Source organism: Vanellus vanellus (genome assembly GCF_965231255.1).
Source record: "Vanellus vanellus genome assembly, contig: HAP1_SCAFFOLD_595, whole genome shotgun sequence".
NCBI classification, from domain to species: Eukaryota; Metazoa; Chordata; class Aves; order Charadriiformes; family Charadriidae; genus Vanellus; species Vanellus vanellus.
Window position 1 is genome coordinate 1 of NW_028126774.1, and position 5,980 is coordinate 5,980.

At 43.5% G+C, this 5,980-nt stretch overlaps 1 long non-coding RNA gene across 1 annotated transcript; it reads left to right on the plus strand.

Moving 5' to 3' along the window:
* Positions 1–3,204: 3,204 nt before the first annotated feature.
* On the plus strand, positions 3,205–5,343 carry LOC309685773. The gene is made up of 3 exons (XR_014270491.1): positions 3,205–3,320; positions 5,106–5,238; positions 5,326–5,343. It is a non-coding gene; the product is annotated as an uncharacterized lncRNA (long non-coding RNA).
* Positions 5,344–5,980: the final 637 nt, after the last annotated feature.

Consider the following 5,980-nt stretch of genomic DNA (forward strand, 5'->3'; position numbering starts at 1 on the left):
GGTGCAGGAGAGGGACCGGAACTTTGGTGGTAAGGGAAGGGGAGAAAGATCTCTCTCTCTTTCAGCATCATCTCAGCCGTTCCGAGAGCGACAGTCTTTTTAAGTTTGACTTTAAAGCAGTTGTGATCGAGACCTCTTGGCTGTGAAGAAGTCTATCCAACAAGTTTTAGTCCATGCAACGTATTAAAGCTTTCAAAATGTATGGTTAGCATTTGCCCTTGGAGCTTTTAGTGCCAAAATGTCCTCTTATGTATTTTAGTGGCTAAATGTGGCCAGTTACCGTGTTTTGGGAAGCGGTGTTTTTCTTGTCAGCAAGAGCGTACTATTAAGAAAACGTTGGTCTAGAACTAATGAAATGATTATGAGGATTATAAAGCATCTTTGTAATCTAATTTCCTCATTGATACCCTTTTCAGCGAAGGTGATGCGCTGAGTTTACATCTGTTGCAGTTAACATTTGGTGACAGAAAGTGCTTGGCGTCAGGACAAGTCATGTATGAGGTAAGATGTGCACGCGTGTGAAAAGAAGAGTTATTTTCTGTGGGTGAGCATCAGCTGAGTTCGCAGGGGTAATATTGACCATCAAAATTCAGAGCTGACTGGAAAAAAAGTAGTCTTTTGCTGAGTCTTCTTGGGCCTGGCCTTTGTGCATGCTTTTTGAAAACAAGGCGTACAATTTTGTGCTGCAGTGTCGTGTGTTGCAACTAGATTCGTCTGCAAAGAGCCCCTATCAATTCAATTCCTGAAGAGGAAGCAGCTTTTACAAATAAAATTATTCTTAAACAGCAAATTGAGGGCATGTAGGAAGAAAAGACAGGGCCTCGAATAGCTTTGTTTAACCAACCTGCAGACTTGAATAAGCTTCCCTCTGTCTCCCTTTCTCCAAAGACGGTCATCTATACCTGTTTCTTCTTTGCTGATCTTTGGGTTTAGTTTCTTGGTTTCCTTTTGAGCTCTGTCAGCTGTACTTCACATGAAATGTACCTACAGCGTCTCTTACGTGGTGATGATGCTGAAACCTTGTAGCTGTAAAGATAACTTGTTCTTCTCTTGGGCTGGGTTACCTATTGAATCCACTCTCAGAGCCAGCAAAATATGTAAATACAGTAAACAGTGGGATGACTCGTTCAGAAGAGAATACAGAAATGTACAAGCTGGCTCCAAAGGTGGTGCGTTTAAAATGCAGGTGAGGTATCATTATATCTCTGGTATGTAACAGATATAGGGCGCATCTGTGTAATGTAGAATTCTATTCAGTAGTATGCTCGGAAGTCTTCCAAAACCTTTTTGAGGGGAAAGTAATGTTAATTCAGAGCAAGCCTTTCCTCCTATTTTGATCCTTTGTCTTGCATATTCTCAACAGGACAAACCCCAAAAGGTGCATTAGGCCAGGATCTGTACTCTACCGTGGGCACTTTTAGTCCCAGAACACTTCCTTGGAATCACAGCTTGGTCGGTACCACATGACTGTCTGCCTACACGGCTGTCTGAGACAAGTTTCTTTCCATCCTCACTGGCAGAAAAGCGTCTACTTCCATATTGGAGTGTGACCAGTGCATCTCATTTGAAAACTCTCTTCCTGTTTTACTGGTCGATAAAGTCCCTCCTTCATCACTTCCATACAATGGAGTTCCTTAAGTGGGATTTGCTTGCCCCAGTGTGGGAAGTTTCAAATAGACTGCTTTGCTTCAGAAGTTGTCTTAGGCAGGAATTGTTTTGGTATTATTTTGCCCTTTCCCTCTGCGCCCTCTTTGTGGAGGACTGGCTCTTCATATATGAACGAAAGTCTAAATTTCTAGCTCTTAAAATTAGTCTCTGACAGGTTTCTGGAGTTTTAGTACTTTACCTGATGAAACTGTCTTTTGGAGTGGTGGATGTCTCGTTCAGGACAACATCTTTTATTAAAATTGGGTGTAGTGATCATTCATTCTGTACCAAAAATGAGGCTCTTTGCCTATGCTTCACATCAGTTTTTCAAAGAGATGGTTTTCATTTTCCTCATCTCCTCTGCACGTCTGTTATTTTTTTTAGGAATGAAAACCATATTTTTTTGTAATTATTACTGGTTTTAGACAGCCTTGATATTTATTTGAAACATTTCCTGGAACTATGAAGAGAAAGCTTGCCTCTTCTCAGGTGAATTAGATGTATGTTATGAGATCATATGGGAATGTGTTGTTTCATGCTAGTTTAGGAAAGTTTTAGGAAACTTGGGTAGAACGTGGTGTGATCCGTTTCTGGGTTGGCTTTTGTTTGGTGGTGGTGGATTTTTGTTGTTTTTTTGTTTGGTGTCCACAGTACGCCCAGTCTTGCACCGTACAGCAGACAGTTCGAAGCAATGCTGTGTTTGGAAAGACGGTTCATTTTAGTTAATGCTTACTTAGCAACTGGTGGCATCAGGGGTTGAACACAATCCTGCCGGGGTTTCAGTGTATCTCAAAGCAGTTTGCTTACTCTGTAGTGCTTTGTGATCCTAAATGCCTTGGCCACGTGCATCCCATGTCCTCTCTGTTTTCCCCTTTTGCTGTTGGCTGTGCTCGGTGAAGGACCTGAGGGCCATTCACCCATTTCACCCAATTCACCCATTAATCAGTCTCTGACAAGATGAGAAGAGGAGGTGGCAGGAGCTTATGTGGTTTGAAAGAAGATTGTTCCTCAGTAAGAAGTTCTCGTAGTTCCCAGCGAGGGATGTGCGTTCACTCTGGCGATGTGCCTCTAGATCATACCTCTCGACAGAGCTTTAGCTGCTGCGATGGCGTGACTTCTCTGACTTCATCAGTTCTGTGACCAAGACACGGAGGAAAGAGCTTTGTGTGCATGCGTGCTGCGTTATTTCAGATATCTCTTTGTAGATATATATTTAGGTTTATAAAGAAACCTTGACATTGCAAGGAAGTCTGCAAAACACATTTAGATCTGAATGATGTTAGGGAAATGCTAGAGTTTGAAAACGTGCCTGGTCTGTACCGCCAAACTTAGCTGTTGGGGTTTGACACTGAATTCTCTTGCATGTCATTTGTAGTTTCTATTTATTGTCACAAATAAGCTCATGGGAAATATACACGGTAAAATATGCTTATTATATGAGATATAGAGTGTCTTTCATATTTAGCTATAATGTATGTTTTTATCTCAAAATGACCCTTTGTCTCTTCTGTTGTTTCCCCAGGGTTTGAAAAACTGTGACGAGAGGTACACTTTAGATCTCACGGGAGGAGTCTTTCCCTTGAGAGGGCAGATCAGCAGTATTAAACTACTCAGCTGTCAGACCGTAGAAAAATTTCTCAGCCCTGTTGACAGAGAGGATAGCATTATTGAAGGTTTGTTCTGATGCCTGTGTTTGATTATTTTAAAATACGTGGGTTTGGAATGTAAGCAATGGATGCTGTTCTGGCCACAGGGTCTGAAAGCCTTAAATATCTGTACAGACTGGATTGTTGGGATTATTGAAAAAGACAAACCGTGTGCTTAAGTTATGTGAGACTTCTTTAAGGTAAAAACTAGGTGAGTTTTCACGCTTGCTGACATGCTCTAGCGATGTATGGTGGGGTCATCTGTATACTGCTGGTCAGGCATTTTATTCCTTCAGCTGTCACCTTGGAACAATAAGATCATTCTCTCCACTGCTTTGGAATGTTATAATCTGAATCTCTTTTTGCCCTGTTCAAACCTGTTTGTGTGTCTACTTCCAGATGGTAGTCCCTCACAGGTGGTGTTCCCCAGGGCTCAGTACTGGGGCCTGATGTCTTTAATACCTACCTTTATTAATGATCTGGACAGGGGAATGGAGCGCACCCTCAAGAATTTTTCAGAGGACACCAAGCTGAGTGGGAGCCTTGATCCGCTTGAGGGTAGGAAGGCTCCACAGAGGGATGTGGACAGGCTGGCTGGCTGGACTGAGGCCAACGGTCTGAGGTCCAACAAAGGCCAAGTGCCAGATCCTACGCTTGTGTCATAACAACCCCATGCAACAGTACAAGCTTGGGGAAGAAGTTCTCAGGATCACAGCCATCGAGGGGAGAGAGAGCACTTCACAGCAAAGTTTCTAATTGATATCGAATGTGATGTTCGTTGTATGAAATCGACTTGTTGGCCAGGTCGGGTCAAGTGCCCGGGTGTCGCTCCTCTATGATTCTAAGAGTGGCTGGAAAGCTGCCTGGTGGAAAAGGACCTGGGGGTGCTGGTCGACAGGCATCTGAATAGGAGCCGACAGTGTGCCCAGGTGGCCAAGAAGAGCAATAGCATCCTGGCATGTCTTAGAAATAGTGTGAGCGGCAGGAGTCGGGAAGGGATTGTCCTGCTGTACTCGGCACTGGTGAGGCCACAGCTTGAAGACCGTGTTCAGTTTTGGGCCCCTCCCTGGAAGAAAGACCTTGAGGTGCTGGAGCATGTCCAAAGAAGGGCAATGAAGCTGGTGAGAGGTGGAGAGCACAAGTCTTGCGATGAGCGGCTGAGGGAACCGGGGTTGTTTAGCCTGCAGAAAAGAAGGCTGAGGGGAGAGCTTCTTGCTCTCTTCAGCTACCTGAAAGGAGGCTGTAGTGAGGTGGGGGTCAGTCTCTTGTCCCAAGTAACAGGATGAGAGGAAATGAGCTCAAGTTGTGCCAGGTCTGGTTTAGAATGAGTATTAGAAACAAATTCTTCACGGGAAAGGTTGTAAAGCGTTGGAACAGGCTGCCCAGGGAAATGGTTGAGTCACCATCCCTGGAGGTACGTAAGAGACCTGTCGCTGTTAGGTTAATGGTTGGACTCAACGATCTTAAGGGGCTTTGATCTTAAGGGTCTTCATCTGAAATGCCTTTGGATTAAGAGAACTGGTGTTGTGTGTGTAAGTGTGGAGGTGTGAATGTTGTGAATAGTTTATGTTAAAATCTCTATTCCAATTTCTGGTTTGTCAGGGTTTCTTTGTTTATTTGGTGTGATAATTGTGGTCTTTCGTTTGGAATATGCATGGAAAGGAGCTATTCTTAAAACTCGTCATTGAGTCAAAGCTGGAAGTGAATAATGCCAGCTGTGTGAGACAAGCATATACGATCGAAAAGTGGTGTTTTAAAAATATCGGATCTACCCTATTTTCTGCAAATAAAACAATGTCTTCTCTTTTACAGCAATATATCCTGACATCAGTGTAGCAGTCTTCAGTTGGCAAGTGCAAACATACGGTCAAGGCAAACCATCTACTTATTTGGGCGTATTTGACATTAACAGCTGGTATCATGCTCAAATGCCAGACTCGCTAAGGTAGATTTTTATTAAGTTGCTTTCAATATCCCTGCAAATAATTCATTTGAATGTCGGCGTTTAGCTGACGCCCTTGTTTTCTTTAAGGCCAGAAGAGTTCCTTCATGATTGCCCCTATTTTGCTTTGTGGTCACTGGAGACTGTGACAAGCATGACTTCTCCCGAGCTCCTTTTGGATATTCTGGTACATGAGCGCAGTCTACGTCGGGAAGTTCCTCCTTTTTATCCACCACCGGAGCAGTTTTTTAATCCGAGTGCCTGTACTTTTGGTAGGTATTTCAGTGCTTTTAAGAGCGATAAGCTTAAAATGAGATGCTATTTCTCGGTTCTCTTGTTCATTGTCTGTCACACAAAAACCAAACCCAACCCCCCACACCCCCAACCCAACTCTGATGACGTTGTACTAACGAGGTATTTCCTCTTGTGAAATATATCTGGCAGTCTGCGGAGTTTTGCTGCTTTTGTGACGTAGCCTGTGAAGTGGTGCTGGTTATAGAAGGAAATGACTTGGAACTGAAGCTCAAAGTACTCAGTTCTATCTTTCCAGATACTGCTATGTAAACAATGTAAACTGGTCATAACATAACTGAGAGAGTCTGGAAGGTTGTCAAACGTTTGTTGTTTCTGCAGATGGCACGTGCTTGCTGAACTCCGGAGTTGTTCACATGACTTGCACCAGCTTCCAGAAGGAGGTGACCTTTTATTCTGTCTCTGTTGAGAATGTCACGAGGTGGACATTTTC